This window comes from Panthera uncia, chromosome D4, assembly GCF_023721935.1.
Source record: "Panthera uncia isolate 11264 chromosome D4, Puncia_PCG_1.0, whole genome shotgun sequence".
NCBI classification, from domain to species: Eukaryota; Metazoa; Chordata; class Mammalia; order Carnivora; family Felidae; genus Panthera; species Panthera uncia.
The window spans coordinates 7,376,041-7,394,246 of record NC_064807.1 but is presented as its reverse complement, the minus strand read 5'-3'; the positions used below and the strand labels follow the sequence as shown (position 1 = coordinate 7,394,246).

The following is an 18,206-nucleotide window of genomic DNA, read 5'->3' as shown; positions in this document are numbered from 1 at the left end:
CTGCACTGTGGCCTGGAGAGGGGAACAGAGATGATAGGAGGGTGTGGGGTAAGCAAATAGGACCAGATCCAGCAACACAAATACAATCAAAAGCACAGGGGTCTAGGTTAGCAGATTATCACAAATCAACCTGGCTCTGGTCCTATACGCCTAATGCCACTTACTCGACCTAACATAACCACTGACTTCCTTGGAACTTTTGCCCCAAGAAGGGAAGACAGCACGAGGCCCAGAAATGCCCAAAGAATTTAATACCAGCAATTTATAAAAAGGGACAATAAAAGAAAAATCTTTAGGAAGGAGACTGTTTATACACTTTAAACTAGATACTTGTGTAGGCAAATGGAACCAGTAAGAGCGGTCCACATACAGCCTGTGACCCAATCTGGGAAAGTTCTTTGTTCCTATGCGTCTGACACTCTCCTCCTAAAGCTGGGAAAATGGACAGGGGAAACCAACCACACTCTTCCCCCACTGAGAGATGTCCAGTGGGGAAACCCCTTCGACCCCTCAGGCAGCACCAGCCACACCAGGGGCATCCCCAGCAGCACCAGATAAACCAACCCAACCAAAATAGCACCCCCGAAGGTCTGAAGAACCACAGCCTACTAAAGTAATCAAAGACCCATATGCTAAACCTAAATAGGGTGACTGCCTACTAAAATAAAATAAAAAAAAAAAAACTAAAATACAATCTGGAGTTTCCAAACATAAATGACAAAATATCCAGGATCTAATAGAAAATCACACATCAACCAAGAACCAAGAAAATCCCAACGCGAATGAAAAAGACAATCAACTAAAGCCAATACTAAAAAGAATCTGAGAAATCAGATGTTGGAATTTTATGAAAAGGACTTTAAAGCAGCTTTCATAAAAACACTTGAGTCAATTATAAATTTTCTTGAAATAAATGAAAAAATAAAAAATCTCAGGAAAGAAACAGAAGCTACAAAGAAGAATCGAATGGGAATTATAGAGCTGAAAAACAAAGTAACAGAAATTTTAAAACTCACTGGATAGAGTCGATCGTGGAGACCAGAGAGGACAGAACAAAAGAATTCACCCCATTTCAACAAAAAGGGAAAACATACTGAAAAACTAACCCACAGAGCCTCCAGGGCCTGCAGGGCAATAATAAAAGGCTAGCGTTCTCAACAGCAGAGTCTCAGAAGGAGAGAAGAAAGTGGGAATGGAAGAATGTATGAGGAAATTACGGCCAAGAACTTCCCAAATTTGGCGAAAGACACAAACCCACAGATCCAAAGAACTTAGTGGGTGCAGACAAGATGAACTCAGAAAAATCCACATGAAGAGACATGATGATTAAAATTTTAAAAATAAATTAAGAAATCTTAAAAGCAGCCAGACAGAAAGGCTATACTGATTACACATGAACATCAATTCAAACAAGAGTGGATTTTTTTTTTTTTTTTTTTGTCTGTAACCATGGAGGACAGAACCAAGTGGTTTCACGGGCTAAAAGGGAAAAGAACTGTCAACTGAGTGTCCTATATCCAGAGAAACTATCTTTCAGGAGTGAAGGGAAAATAAAAACACTCTCAGATGAAGGAAAACAAAGAATTTAATGCTAGCAAAGCCACCCTTAAAGATTAGCTGAAGAAATTTCTTCAAACAGAAAGGAGATGATTAAAGAATCCTGGGACATCAAGAAGACAAAAGATAAAAAGAAAAAAAAGAGAAATATTGTTACATACAACAGATTATCATTTACTCATGAGATTTCAATTAAGATTTGATGACTGAGACCAAAATTACAACATCATCTGATACTCAAGATGATGCTATTTAAAGGCAGGGAAGGTAGAAAGACTTCTAAGTGAGGTTTCCACACGTCACTCAAAACTTGCAGGAAAGGCACAGGCCCTAGAATAGCTAAAATTGTCTTAACGAAGAAGAACAGAGTGAGGAGAGTCACTTTCTTGGCTGTGAAGGGTCACTCAAGACAGTGAAATACTGATGACAGGACAGACGCACTGATCAACGGTGCAGAATGTAGAATCCAGAAATCAGCCCATACAAAATGTTCAATGGACAGTTAACAAAGGTGCAGAAACAACCCAGTAAAGGAAGGGCAGGCTTTTCAACAAATGGCGCTGGGGCACCATGGATAAATGGCTATCTATGGATGAAAATGAGTCTTGACCTAAGCCTCATACCTCACACAAAAATGAAGTCAAAATGGATCAAAGGTGTAAGTGTAAACCATAAAACTATAAAAATTTTAGAAAAAAAATAAGACAAAATCTTTGGTGTCTAGAATTAGACACAGAGGTCTTTCTTAGACTTCAATATCGAGAGCACAATCTGTAAAAAGAAATACTGATGAATCTTTCCTCATCACACTTAAAAACTTTTGCTCCGTGAAAGCCCATGGGAAGAAGATAGGAAAATAAAAGCTATGGTCAGAAAAAATGTTTGCCAACGTGTATGCATGGATTATGTGTATTTAAATAAAAAACTTGAAATTCATGGTAATAACACAAATAATCCAATTAGAAAATGGAAAAAGAGATGTACAGACATTTCACAGAAGAATATAGGGAGAGGACAAGAAAACACATGAAAATATTTCAATAGCATTAGCCATCAGGAAAATGCGAATTGAAACCAAGAGATATCACTACTTGCCTACCAAAATAGCTAGGAATAAAGAATAGTGACAACGCCAACTGCTGACAAGGATGTGGAGAATTTGGCACACTGATACACGCTTGTGGTATATCCACTATGGAAAACAGGTTGGTAGTTTCTTAAAAAACTAAACATAAGGGGCATCTGACTGGCTCGGTAAGTATAGCATCTGTCTGACTCTTGATCTTGGAGTCATGAATTCAAGCCCCTATTGGGTGTAGAGACCACTTACATTTTTTTTTAATTAACAGATGACCCAGAAATTGCAACAGTGGCTGTTTATCCGGAGAAACGAAAACTTCTATCCATACAAAAACCTACACAGAAAATGTTCATATACCACTGTTACTTGTAACAGCCCCAAACTGGATTCAGCCCAGATGTCCTTCACCAGATAAATGGTTAAACCAAGTATGGAATACTGTGAAATAAACATACGATGCAATATTACTCAACGATAAAAAAAGAATAAGATATTGACACAACAAATTGAATGAATTCTGAATTGAATGAATTGAATTTTCAGTGAATTAGGGTGCGTGAAAAAGGCCAATCCAAAGAGGTTACATATTGTGCATTTCCACTTCGGTTAACACTTGTGAACTGAAAAAATTTTAGCAATAGAGGACAGATTAATGGTTGCCAGAAAAGTTAAGGAAGGGGGCGGGGGAGGCAAGTGGGCATGGTTATGAAAAGGAAACAGAGATCCTTGTGGTGTGGGAAATCTTGATTGTAATGGTGACTACAATCTACCCAGGCAATACAACTGTACAGAATACACACACGTACACATGAGTGTATTTCTGTACTATTTCTTACAAGTGTATGTAAATCTACAATAATCTCAAACGTTTCAATTCTAAAAACCTGAATGGGGTCACCATTTGAAGGATGAGACCAGGTAGTATTTCTACTATAAAGCTAGTTATCAAGCATGGCATGTGACAACCTCGGCCAGGTGCACAGCATGGAAAGGGCCTTGGGTACACTACTTTTGTGGGTAGTTTTTCGTCAGTCAGCTCGTTGGCACTGAAAAGTCACTGTTTTATGAGAGAAAGAGGGCGGGCATGTTACATTCACATAGCATGAGAAGGCGTCACGAGGAAGAAAGATGTCAGTAAACACCCTATCAGTCTATTACCCATTACTGATACCAAGAGGTCTTAAATTTCAGAGCCCAGTGAGTGACACATATGTTTTCTTTACCAAAGGCTGATTGGCACCTGGCACAGTCCCTGACTCAGGACAGGCACTCAGTAGGGCTGACCAGAGAACAAAGAACAAATTCACACCTATCACAGAGTCACTAAAGAAAGGAATCCCTGCCAACTCGGAGTTTGCAATGTTCTAGCTCTGGAGGTCAAGTAGGGATCTCCTGGCCCACTGGCCATCCCCTAAGTCTGAGCTTTCGACTACATAGAAGAGTGAAAATAGCTTGATGAAGTGACCAAAGCCGTTCCTAAAGTCAAAATTAGTTTTCAAATGCCCAGCCATATCTATGTTTGATATTTAAAAATATGTTCAATTTCATACAAATTAGATTTCATACAAGTCCAAGAACAGAGCACACCCCCATTCCTTCAACAACAACAAAGTTCATCCCTTACAGTGTGCATGTCCCAAAATGTGAAAAAAGGAAAGATCTACCTCACGAAGGGGTTTTTCAAAGTATGCGATGCCCAAGTGAAACCATCTCATTTGGCAGGGAACCACACGGAGGTCTTTATGGAGAACGTGAAGGCTTTGGAACTTGACAAGAGTCTCCACGGTATCTCTACCCCGAGTGGCTCTCACGTACAAGTAGCTCCCAGCAGACCAGTGGAGGCGCCTGCTCCCACGACCACTTGTACGGACAGGGTGTTAACGGGGAGAAGTGGTACCTCGGACATCGTGTGACAGGAAGTGGTGTCGGCTCTTAGAACTTGGAAGGCATTTTATTGAGATGCCTTGGAGGTCAGTGTACCAACTGGGAGGTCAGTGGCCATCATGAGAATGGGCGTCCCTTTTACTTTTACTCTTTCCTTCCCCACAAAGCTTCTTAAAAGAAGACGCAAAAGAGTTTCGGTGGAAGGGACGGGGCTCAAATCTGTAGCACGATTAAGAACTGCAAAGGATGGCAGAAGTAGAACAAAGCGAATCATGTAATTAGACAACCTGGACATTAACAACTGAAGTTATGATTCCATCTGAAGGTTTAATATGCTGGGAACGCTTAGGAAAATTACACAAGTCCTGGGGTCTGATCACTCCACTTGGTATATATCTTCATCTGTCATACTCCACATGGTGGCAAATGCAATTACCAATACTTCCATGTTTGTTTTAATTTAATTACATTTTTGTATTTTAACTGAGGCTTAACTTGGGAACTGACAGTATTTTATTATTATACAGTTTGTCAACTTTAAGTGGGTTGCATTTTTTTAAATTATTTTTGAGAGAGAGACAGAGCATGAATGCGGGAGGAACAGAGAGAGAGGGAGACACAGAATCCAAGGCCAGGCTCCAGGCTCTGAGCTGTCAGCACAGAGCCTGATGTGGGGCTCGAACTCACGGACCGCAAAATCATGACCTGAGCCGAAGTCAGCCGCTTAACCAACCGAGCCACCCAGGCACCCCTAAGTGGGTTGAATTTTTAATTGAAATTTTATTGTATCTTAAGGCCAATTACTTTTAGAGGAACTGAGGCCAGATTTTATAGCACAAAGTCAGTGAGACAACAGGACTCCCCACTGAAAACCTTGCCTCAGGCCAGCTTTGCTGTTCACACCACAGCCCCAACTAAGTGATGTTAGAATGAGGACATTCAGAGGACAAGAACAGTGGCATTCGCTTTATTCTTATACGGTACCTAGGCTGATGCTTAGTATTAAGAAAAACAAACAAACAAACAAACATGTTTTCCAGAAGTAGTTTTGGAAGGGAAAAGTGACTTTTCTTTTCAGCTATTCAATATATAAAAGCATGGAACCAAAGAAGAGGGATTAGTGAAAATGAGTTGTCCATATATCTTAATGCTAGATGCTTAATGCCGGTTGCTTCTTTGAGAAAGGGGGCAACAAAGAAATGCTTTTCCTTGTTAAAGGTTCTGCTGAAAAGTGTTCAAAGCAAACTGCACTCACTGCTTTATGCACGGATAAACGATGGGAATCAGTGTCGGCTCTTAAAACTTGGAAGGAATTTTACTGAGATGCCTTGGAGGTCAGTGTAGCAACTGGGACGTCAGTAGCCATCATTACAATGGGCGTCCCTTTTACTTTTACTCTTTCGTTCCCCACAAAGCCTCTTGAAAGAAGACGCAAAAGAGCTCCAGCGGATGGACAGAGGTTCTGAACCCAAACCCTTCTCACCATAAAGGAAGGCATGTTCGTTTATGGGATAGAGTTGGTAAGATTTTCAACCCAGAAGCTCAAAATATTTTTCCCATTACCAAGGAGTAAATGGTATTTAAAGCTGGGTGATGGGCATGTGTATTATAATTCTTCTTTTTCCTTTCGATAATTTTTTTGTGAACTTCTATAATAAAAGTAGAAAAAAAAAGTTAACAGTGGATTTTCTGTCTTCGTCAAAGTATTCCTGGCCTCTAAGTATTATTCTAGTTTTAATTTGGCCAGTGTTAAACCAAAAGACCAGGCTGTGTGATATCCAATAATCTCTACTTTGACCAATCCTGATCAGGTCAAACACTTTTATCCCCTAGGAGGTGCCTTACAAAATTGTCTCTAGTTTAATTGGATGTGTGTGCAGATTTTCCACTTGGGAATAAAATGCTCAACAAATCCTCGCAAAGTGTTTTCCCTGTGTGTCATAGAGCCAACCGGCTAAGGCTCTCGGTAAGGCCGGCTGCCAGTGGAAACCATAGCTTTCCTGGCTTCACACGTGAGCCAGATGTTGGGGATTTTCTGAGCTGCAGAATCGTGGGGAAGGAGGTTTGTGCATGTCCTGTGTTCTCATTCCAGCTCTCAAACTTTCAGGATTTATGGCCAGTCAACAGTGTCACGAACTGGCCCGAAAATATCCCCAGAGGAAAGCCCACTGACAATGCACCTGACTCTGCCATGGCCCCATCCCATCTGCCAGATCAGGATCTCTTTGTACTGCTTCTTCCCCCAACTGCTCTGCAGAAATGCAGCAAGGCAGGTGCAATCTTTAATTTTCTGAAACCCGCAATTCAAAGCAATTCTGCTACAACTTAAAAAAAAAACAGTTTATTTCCTTCTAGCATTGTATGAAATTAATACTTGCCTATTCTAGACAATTTACAAATACATGAAATAAGAATGCATATGTGTTATTATAGGTATATGTAAAAATATCCCAGAATCTCACTATCCATGGAGAACCAACTTTGTTCTCGTTGATTTTCAAGGACAACTAAGGAATTCCTGGGACCACAATTAATGTCTACACTTGCCATCATCAGAATGTATGTTTGCAGAGGGATGCGAACATACATTTAAACACTTTTGTAAGCATTTTCCTTATTATTAAATATCCTTAAATAACTTTGATGGCTGCATAATTTCATCGAATGGTTACACCATAATTCATGTTCCTAGTCCGAGACCACCGGACATTCAATCTTTTTGTGTCTGTTATAAATAATTTGCTTGGAGACAAATGTATTTTGACAATGGAGAATCCAATTGAAAATGAACTGTTTTCTGAACAATCACGTTCACTCTATTTCAACCAGCCTTCTTAATGTTTATTTATTTTTGAGAGACAGTGAGAGAGAGAGAGAGAGAGGGAGAGAGAGAGACACACACACACACCATAAGTGGGGTAAGGACAGAGAGAGAGGGAGACACAGAATCTGAAGGAGGCTCCAGGCTCCGAGCTGTCAGCACAGAGCCCGATGTGGGGCTCGAACTCATGAACCGCGAGATCATGACCTGAGCCGAAGTCAGACACTTAACCGACTGAGCCACCCAGGTACCCCTCAACCAGCCTTCTTAGGAGCCGCCCTTCTCAAGCTCTAGTATGCATGAGAGTCAGCTGGAAGGTGTGGTCAAACACCAATCTCTGGGCCTCGAGGTGGATCTGAGAATCTCCTTTCTGACAAATCCTGTGGTGTGGACCTCGCCTTGAGAAGCACTGCTCCGGAGAAGCCCCCTGCTGCATTTAGGAAATGGACAGAAAGGGGCTTCTCACTGTGGGCTCATCTCTTTTTGACCCTCCCAGCGAGAAATGAAAAGCTGCTTCGGTTGACACCCCCCAGCGCGGTCCACGGCCTGGCATGTGCTCAGGTGCTCTCCTATGTTGAAAAATGTTTGGCAAATAAGTAATGCTGGCAGGAACCGTTCTGACACCTACACCTCAATTTGGGATTCATTTTTCTCGCTCCAGATTTGGCAAGTGTATCCCTTCCTTAAGGTTAGGCTGTGAAAATACACTCTGACTCACAGACCTAGTTTAAAATACCACAAAAAGTCATCAACGATTTCCACAACTAATGAGTCTTAAATACCTTCATTTTGAGTTGTTTTACGTGTGTTGCCTATGGGACGAGATCTAAGTATTTACACCGGAGTTGTGCATTATTGTGTGAATAAATCACGAGAACAAAAACTGTCTCCCTGTATCCAGCCTCTGCCTGATGTCCACTGATGATCAATCCTGCCATTTATGTTGTCTTCCTAAAAATCATTCCTTATCTACTGTTTATTTCTGTTCCCAGCAATATGGCAAATGAGATGTTCAGAGAACTTACCTCTGATGCGGCCCATCTAAAAATGCCGGTTAAAAATTTTTAAAGAGTTTTTTTTAATGCATGGCTGCCTTGGCAACAGAATAAGGGAATTCTTTAAAAGCCAGAAACACATACACACACACAAACGAAAAACCCCAGCAATCAAGGGTAAGCAAGAACTGGGGATATTCTACTAATCCCAGGCACCCTAGAGCTTGGCTTCTAAAAGGCCAGGTGGGAAAAACGACAAAGCATGGATCCAGATTTCCATTCGAGTTCAGAGAGAGACTCATTTATAAAGCAGGGGCTTCTGAATGGCAACACGGTCAGCAAATGAGTTGGGAAAACAATATGTGTAAATAAGCCTGACCTACAGAGTGAGACATCGGACACAGAGGTCTTACCTCTTGATAAAGAGAGAAAAAAAAAGGCTGCCTTACAAAATTCCTAATCCCAAAACCTGAATTTGGATCCAGAATTTACAGTATTTGAATGATCCCAAACACCCCAAAGCTGATCATTTTAACTGACTGATAGAGTCTCAGAGATTTTAGAAGTGACAAACATTCCCCAGAAGAATGCATTTTCGACCCAGGCCTGAAAGAATCCCCAAAGGTGAAGTTTTTAAAGAGTGTCAGCGCACAGTCAAAATTTACCACCAAGTGATAGTCAGTGGACACTACGCATGACAGAGCGAGACCTGAGAAGCCTGCCAGCTATAGAAGTATTGAAATGTCACATCTAGTAGGGTTTAAATATTTGAAGAAATAGAAGAGAAACAAAGAAAAAAAGGAAACAAGAAATTTTAAAAATTGAGTAAGCAGTTCTGAAAAATAAAAACTACTTCTGAAAATTAAACATGCAATCACTAAAAATAAAAATACAATTTATGAGGGGCGCCTGGGTGGCTGTCGGTTGAGCATCCGATTTCGGCTCAGGTCATGATCTCATGGTTCGTGAGTTCGAGCCCCACATCAGGCTCTGTGCTGACAGCTCGGAGCTTGGAGCCTGCTTCAGGTTCTGTGTATCCCTCTCTCTCTGCCCCTCCCTCACTTGCACTCGGTCTCTCTCTATCTCTCTCAAAAATAAATAAACATTAAAAAATTTTTAAATATATATACATAATTTATGAGTTAAAGAGCAGAGGAGATGTGGCTGCAGAAAGACTTAGTAACTTGGAAAATGAATGTATATAAATTAGATGGAATAGACAGACAAGGTGATAAAAAAATTAGAAGAGTTTAAAGGATATAGAATGTAAACTGAAAACACATAATAAATAGACGTCTAATCAAAGTTGCAGGAGATGATAGCACAGTGATGGAGGGAAGTCAGTATTTTGAAAAAGAACTCTCCTGAACTGAAGCAGACAAAATGCCATGTTGTAGGAACCACAATGATGTCTAAGCGGGACAAGTAAAAACAAATTCATCGCTAGGCACACAACACCCTAGGCAGCAAAACACCAAAGACAAGGAAGAGAACTTAAAAGCAGCTGAAAGGAGAGACAGATTCCTTACAAAGGAATAGCAGTGAGACCCCACAGCAATACTGGAAGCTAGGCAGAGAATGGGATCTCCAAAATGCTGCTGTGAGACACAACTATCTACCTAAAATTACACATGAGGTGTAAATATCTTTCATGAACAAGGAGGAAACAAAAATGTTACCAGAGAGACAAAAAAACTGAGAGGTTCTCCCTGAAGGAACATCTAAATCATGTACTTCAGGGAAAAAGGAAAATGATCTCAGACTAAGTTCTGTTTTTTTTTTTTTTAAGTTTATTTGTTTATTTTTGTGAGAGAGGGGCAGAGAGAGAAAGGGAGAGAGGGAATCCCAAGCAACCTCATGCTGTCAGCACACAGCCTGACGCAGGGCTTGAACTCACGAACTGTGAGATCGTGACCCGAGCTGAAGTCGGATGCTTAACCAACTGAGCCACCCAGATGCCTCACGGATTAAGTTCTGATAACAAGAAAGACTGGGGACCAAAGAAAACAGGGAAATTGTGGGTAAATACACACACGGACTACTAGTATAGCGCTGAGATTTAACTTAGGGATTAAGAAATTTAAAAACATCAATCAACTCTGGAGGATGGCATATAATCCTGATGGGGAGTGAATGAAGTTAATGAAAGCGCGGTTTGGAAAAAAGGTACAGATATTGATTGGCTTTACGTTAAGTTGAGGTAAACACACATATTATGATGTCAAAATCTGTGGGAAATAGCTACAGCGGTTCTTTAAGGAATATTCATAACCCTCCATGCTTATGTTAACAAATAAGAAATTATTATTATTTAAAAAAAATTCTCAAACATTTATTCGTTTTTTTGATAGAGACAGAACGTAAGTGGGGGAGCGGCAGAGAGAGAGGGAGACACAGAATCCGAAGCAGGCGCCAGGCTCCCAGCTGTCAGCCCAGAGCCCGACGCGGGGCTCGAACTCACCAACCGTGAGATCATGACCTGAGCCGAAGTCAGACGCCTAACCGCCTGAGCCACCCAGGCGCCCCAACAAATAAGAAATTATTAAGAGTTGGGGGAAAAAACCTGCAGAATTAGCCCAAATTAGTAGAAGGAAAAAATAATACGGGTAAGAAAAAAAATGAATACAATAGAAAACAAAACCACAAAATAGAGGATAAATGAATCAAAAATTATTTTTTTTTCAGATAAATAATTAAATAGACAAGTCTCTGGCAAGATTAATGGGGAGGTGGAGAAAGATGACACAAATTAATGATAATAGGAATGAAAAGGGGACATATTTACAGGTGCAGCAGAGATTAAAAAGGTGATGATGCTTTATGTCAATAAATCTGTAAATTGAGATGAAAAAGGCAAGTGTCACGAGTAACATAAATTACCAAAACAGAGTTAAGAATAAACAGGAATCCTAAATGATACTACAGCCATTAAATAATTCAATGAGAAATCTAAAATTTTCCCACTTGGTCTAGATGGCTTCGCAGTTGAGTTCTATTTACATTCAAGAACCAGGAAAGTTCCAGTTTCCATAAAATCTATCAGAGAACGGAAATGAGATAAGACTAGCACAGGAAATTAAAGTTTTAGGTGATCCACATTAACATCAATGCCAAAATCTTGAAATACTGACTGGCAAACTAACTCATTCAATACATAAAAAATACAGCACGTCATGACCAAGCTCAACATGTTTTTTTTCTAGGAATTTAAGGTTCATTGACCATGTCACTGAGCAATTAAGGAGAAAATCATATGACTATCTCTACAGGAAAGGAAAAAAAAAAAACATTCAGGATAAAAACTCTTAGCCAACTAAGCAGATAAAAGAATTTGGTAACCCGTTAAAAACATATAACCAGTAGCATTCTCAACTGTGAAATATTTTCAAACATGACCTTAATGGAAACAGGAATAAGAAGAAGGTATGTATTAGCAGCATTTCTATTCTGCATCACACGGAAGGTTCTCACCTATACAATCAAACGAGGAAAAGAAGTGAAACGTATCGGGACTAGAAAAGAAGACAAAATAATCGTCACGTGTAGATTATACAATCTTGCCCCGTAAAGAATCTACAAATTACTGGAATTAGTAAGTTTAGAGAAACTTTGTTTATTGTCTTTTTATATATACACAATAATCCATGGTTGTCACTGTTTCTCTGGGTGCTTAAATTCACCCAAATACCTGTGGAAATTCCTATAGGCCAGTACCTGTATTCTGTTAACACGATCCCCATGACCGTTTGAGCAGTTCCTCGCTTTCTGGCTCCAAAAAGACAATCCAGGTTCACTTTGGTCTTTCTCTGCTCCTGATCTGGAATTAGCCACTTCTGTAAGGATTCCTGTCTCATTTTAGTGAAGAATGATGCTAGAAACTAAAACTGTTTCCTGAGTGTGCTTATTGCTAAAGGGTTATCACTTTCCAGGTCCTTTCAATGCACAGAGCTAGGAAATATATGAAATCATGAGTTCATCTGATAGAACCAATTCAAAATTTAGTACCACAGAGTTTTTTTCTTATCTTCTTTTATTGCATAATTATATCTCTTTCCTCTTACAGTAAAAATATTGTGGTTTGTAATTATATATAACAGATATGTATTAACTTAAAGTTTTTTAATATATATATTTACCCATGTTTATTATTTATCTGCTTATCTACTTTATCCTATAATATATAAAATTTTTCATCATACTATAAATATTAACACTAACAATAAACCTACTAAGTAGGGTTTCAGATTTCTTTACAGTTCTTTTTGCCTTTAGTAAATATTTCATAAGAATACATGTATTGAGTACTGTTGTAAAAGAGTGTGAATTAATTATTTGCTTATGTTACCTATTTGATATGCAGTTAGGATTCTTTTGTTTTTGTTTCCATTCACTTTTAAGGTCTGGTATTTTTTCATCCTTTATGGTTTCATTTTTATGAAGTAACATACACACATAGTTCAAAATTCAAAACTATATAAATAGGTATTCTCCAATCCCGATCATCTTCCATCCAGTTATTTAACCCAGCCCATCGAGTCAGCCATTGTCATTACTTCTTTGTTGATCCTTCCTGTGTTTCTTTTTACAAGATTAAGTATAGGCACACCCACAGCTGCATACATGCACACGTGCATGAACGATTTCCCTTTCTTTCTGAAACAAAGGGTGGCATACGACACAGATTCTTTTGTACCCTACTTTTTTTCACTTAAAAGCTATCCTGGGGGGCGCCTGGGTGGCTCTGTCACTTAAGGGTCTGACTCTCAGTTTCGGCTCAGGTCATGATCACACCAGGTCATGGGATCGAGCCCTGCATCGGGCTACCACTTTTTTTTTTCAAGGATCAATGAGACCATTTATTCTAGACATGATGCTGACCAAGGAGTGAGGGAAAGACTGGGTGTGCAGGCTAATAAACAGAGGAGAGGGAGGACTTCCCTGGAGCTGTAGCCATTCCGTCCGCATTCTTCTCAGGGGTGAAGGCATCTGTCTCTTTTGGACAAAGCTTCCAGCTATAAGCAGGGGGAAGACCAGGGGAGGCATAGGCACACAGACCTTGACAGGCTGTGCCTCCACCCGGATCTTGCCTCCACCCAAGAGACAGCTTTGTCCAGCCCGGCACCAGAGTCAGATTCATCAAATTCCTGGGCCATGTGGATGTCGACAGCTTAGTCGGCCCCATTCCCCACGAGGCTGGCGTTGGCGGTGTGGTGCTTGACCACACCCCCACCCAGGATGATCATCTGAGTGTGCCTGGCAAAATGGCCTGTGTGTTCCTGAGCCTCACGTCCTCAATAATGTCCAGGACCAGCTTGGGTTCTTGTGGGAATCAAAAAAGATCACACTGCCCAGGGAGCCATCTGTGAGCACCGGGCTCCGCACGGGCATGTGGTTCTTCTGAGCCCAGTAATATACTGATTCTGTGTTGTTGATCTCCTCGCCCAGCCCGGCGATCATCTTGGAACGTGTCCACTTCACGCCCTCCGTGTTCCGCTCCAGCACCGTCCAGTCCATAATGGGCATCAACCAGCCCTCAAACTTGCAGCAACTGTCACTGGGCACCAGGAGGTTTCCAATCCTGTTGATCCTGTTCTCACGCAGCTCCTTCCCCCAGAGACTGAAATCACCCAGGTACGTGGTACCAGGCACTTCTTCGTCCACACTGCCAGCTGTGGTCACTAAGATGTCCACCGTGTTGTATGCTGCATGAGGTAATGGATGCGACAGCTGACGGTACAGAGCCTGCTCGGGATTCTGTCTCTTCCTCTCTCTCTGCCCCTCCCCCCCCCAAAAAATAAATAAATAAATAAACTTAAACCTGCATTAAAAAAAAGAAAGAAAAAAAAAAAGCTGTCCTGGATATCACATCGTACCAGTTCATGGAAATATTCCTCATGATTTTACAGCTTTATGGGATTCAATTATATGCACGAGCCAGGGTGATTCAACTATTCTCTAGAGTTAAACATTTGAATTTCATATCTTGCCATGGCAAAGAATACTGCAACAAATAACTATATGTTGCTTCAAATCTACGGAGGTGTTTCATAAAGGTAAATTTTTAAAAGTGCAATTGTTAGGTCAAGGGTAAAGAAATATGTAGGTTTGTTGACTACCATGAAGTACCCTGTCATGGAGGTTAAATCATTCTGCATTCTCAATAGCAATGAGTGAGAATCCTTGTTTTTCTGGATTCTCCAGGAGAATGCTTTCTTAAGAAAGGATGCATTTCTATCCACTCAAGAATTTAAAATACAAATCTGTTAAAGTTATCATTTATAAAAGCAACAACAAAAATATACATCATGGGGGAAACATACTAACAAGAGTTGTGTAAGATTTTTAGGTTAGAAGAAAAAGCATAAAACTTCCTGAAAGAACTTCGAGACGATATAAATAGAGAGATAAGGCATATACTGGAATAAGAAGGCTCACTGTTGTAAACGTGGCTATGATCCTCTAACGGAGCTAGTATTCAATGAGCTTTTAATCAAAATCTAAATAGGATTTTTCAAGGACATTGACGAGCTTATTCTAAAATGTATATAGAAGAGCAAACAGCCCAGAAAGAGAGGCCAAGACAGGCTTAAAGAAAAACTAGGCTGGGGGGCTTGTTCTATCAAATAACAAGTCTTAGTCATTATGTAATTTAATATTTAAGCATGAGGATAGAAAAACAGACCAATGGAAAAGAACAGAGATCCCATAAACAGACCCATTTATATATGGAAACGTGATACATTACAGAGTGGGCAAAGTACGGATTGTTAAAAAATGCTGCCAGAACAACTGATCGTCCACAGGGGGGAAAAAGATTCCAAACCTTAAAAGTGATTTCAAGAACTTAAAAGTGAAAGATAACAGGTTAACACATTTAGGCAAAAATATAGGACATTATTTTGAAGATTGTAACGTAGGAAAGGTGTCCTAGGTAAAATAAAGAAAAACACAAGCCACGATGAAAAAAAAAATGCTGTTTAACTTCAAATTAAGAATGCACATCGAAAGATGTTACAGTGAATAAAAACCCAAGTCACGAACTGGCAGAAGATATCCACCAAAGGATAGTATTCAGAATAAATGGAGGGCTCCTTCAAATCAGTAAAAGACAAACAACCCTCTTTAAAATAGGCAGAAAGACTTGTATTTCACAGAAGAAATACAGTCAGCCAATGAGCATATGAAAAGAGGCTCAGCCTCACGAGTATGTAGAAAAATGCAAATTGTAACTCTAGGGAGAGAAGATTTTATACCCAACAAATGGGCAAAGATTAAAAAGGCAATGAGAAAATTGGATGTATGATCCACTAGGACTCGGGGATTTCTCTCCCAGAGAAACTCTCTGCACGTGCCTCCCGTACACAAGTATAAGAACAATTAAAACAGGGCTGTCCACAGTAACAAAATACTTGACATGACCCAAATTTCCACTATGGTAAGCGGGATCACCGAACCTGGTACAATCAGTTAATAACTATTACACAGCTGCGAAGATTAATGATCCATAGGTTCACAGATAGAAGTGGAGAAATCTTGAAAACAACAGGAGGCAATAAAGAAGGTCATAAAAGAAATGCATTCAGCATGATTCTATTACACACACTTGAAAAGCAGACAAAACCAAACAATATATATTTTAGGGATGCATATACATGTGGTAAAACTTTAAGGAAAAGCAAGAGAGATATTAATACAGTATTAAAGTGGCAATTTCCCCTGATGGGGAGAGAGGGTGAAGGAGACACCAGAAGATTCAAAGACGTAGACGATCATCTGTCTCATAAGCTGGATGCTCGATTCATCAGTCATGTTATCATCACTTTCATTTAAAATATCCATCTATGTTATACTCACTCTCTGGCAGATAAGATCTATTTCACGATGCTAAAAAGTTTAATGGAAAGGAAGAAAAGATGATCTTCTCAGTCCTTTACCTAAAAGCTGCTAGTGGCTTCCTGTTGCCTCCAGGATAAAACCTAGCCTCCTAGCAAGGGAGGCTCTATGCTCTTCCCCACCAGGCCTCCAACTACCTCTGCAACCTCGTCTCCTGCCATCTGCCCCCTCAGTCCTCACCTCCACTCATCTGTATTCTAGCGACGCCCTGTATCATCAGAGCCCCGAGCTCATGTCTGAGCCACGCCCCTCCGTTCCCTCTGCCTGGCACACACTCTTCCTGGGTCGACTTGGCCAATTCCTCTAACTTTCAAATTCAGCAAACACCGGATACTTAGGACAGCGTCCCCTGAAACTGCCGATGGATATTCGTTTCTGGGCTTTCACAAGGCTGTGTTTCAGTTCGTCTGTTTGTATGTCCCAGCTCTCTTGCCTTAGAGATCTCTGCAAGGCAGGGGCTCTATTTTCATCTCAGTCCAACCAACGTTTCCCGAGTGTTAACGTTATGTCATGACTGTGCTAGGCGTTGGATCTGTTGGATTAATCAGCAGCAAGCCCTATTTCCTACCCTCACAGAGCTTGCAATTGAGCTATACTTATGTACATACTTATGCTCGCTGCAGTGTCCCACATATGGCACGTTACGCAGTTATGTCTGATGAATCAGCGAAGGAACACTCAGTGAATGAACAGACCAAGGGACAAATAAAAACTGTTCTTCTCCTCTTTAAACAAATAAACATGGGGCACCTGGGTGGCTCAGTCATCTAAGCGTCCAACTTCAGGTCATGATCTCATGGTCTGTGAGTCTGAGCCCTGCGTCGGACTCTGTGCTGACAGCTCAGAGCCTGAAGCCTGTTTCAGATTCTGTGTCTCCCTCTTTCTCTCTCTCTACGACCCCTGCTCACACTCTGTATCCCTTTCTCTCAAAAATAAACATTGAACAATCAAGGCTTTTGGGCAATAAATCATCATTTTAGTGGCTCTTATTTATTATGAACTTTAAGGCTGTAAATTTAAGGCTACCTGTCAAAAACTAAACTTTTTCTTTAAAAAACCCACCAAATATGTACCTAAATGGAGATATTTTACTCGTATGAAATTTTCAGAAAAGATTAAACTAAACCAACCAATTAAAATCCAGATTCATTACACAACATAATGCCAAGCAATAATACAGATTGTGTGTGGAAATAGAAAGTATTAATCCAAGAATTCCTTTTTGATCTCTCCCACGTGAAGCTGTTTGTAAACACGTTTATTTGCTGTGCACTTTTCTTTAAAATGAACAAATTCCCAAGAAAGAGTTCAAATCAAGCATTCTCTTAAATTTATAAATCTCGTAATAGCTTCAGGCATCCAAGTAAGCCGTCTCCAGATCTGCCACTTATGATTAGATGCCAAGAAATACTTAAAATGATTCATCTCTCAGATACCGGCTTTCAGCAAACCACACAGAAAAACGAGTAAGGATCATCTTCATAACACAGCTACGCCACTCAGATGCAACTTTATTCTCGCTACGCTGGCCCCTATTCTTTGGTGGACAGAAGTACTATCATTCTACCATGGACATCTTTTTGTGGCCTTCCTGGGTGGTTCCTGCTCGTCCCACTGTGGCAGGATGAACACTGGCCCCTCCGGCCATGTCCGTGTTCTACCCCCCGCAACCTGTGATACATTCCGTGACATGGTCAAAGGAACCTGCAGGTTGATTAAAGGAAACGTCTTGAGCTGGAGAGATGATCCTGGATTCTCTAGGCAGGCCTCATGTCATCACAAGGGGCCTCCCAAGACAAAGGCAGGAGGATCTGAGTTAGGAGATGCTGTGACGATGGAAGCAAGAAGTTGGGAGGAATGTGAGGAAGGCATCATGAGCCGTGGAATGCAGTCACCTCTCCGAAGCTGAAAAGGGCAAGGATTCTTTCTTCAGAGTTTCCAGAAGGAGCAGGCCCTGTGACATTCTTCCAGTAAG

The 18,206-nt window shown here is 40.6% G+C and overlaps 1 protein-coding gene and 1 pseudogene across 4 annotated transcripts in view; both read right to left on the bottom strand.

The window, feature by feature from the left end:
* The window catches only part of GLIS3 (GLIS family zinc finger 3), a 444,686-nt gene that overhangs the window by 160,571 nt on the left and 265,909 nt on the right, over positions 1-18,206 (bottom strand). The gene's annotated exons all lie outside the window — the stretch shown is intronic.
* Positions 9,249-14,218, bottom strand: LOC125924561 (deoxyhypusine synthase-like; annotated as a pseudogene).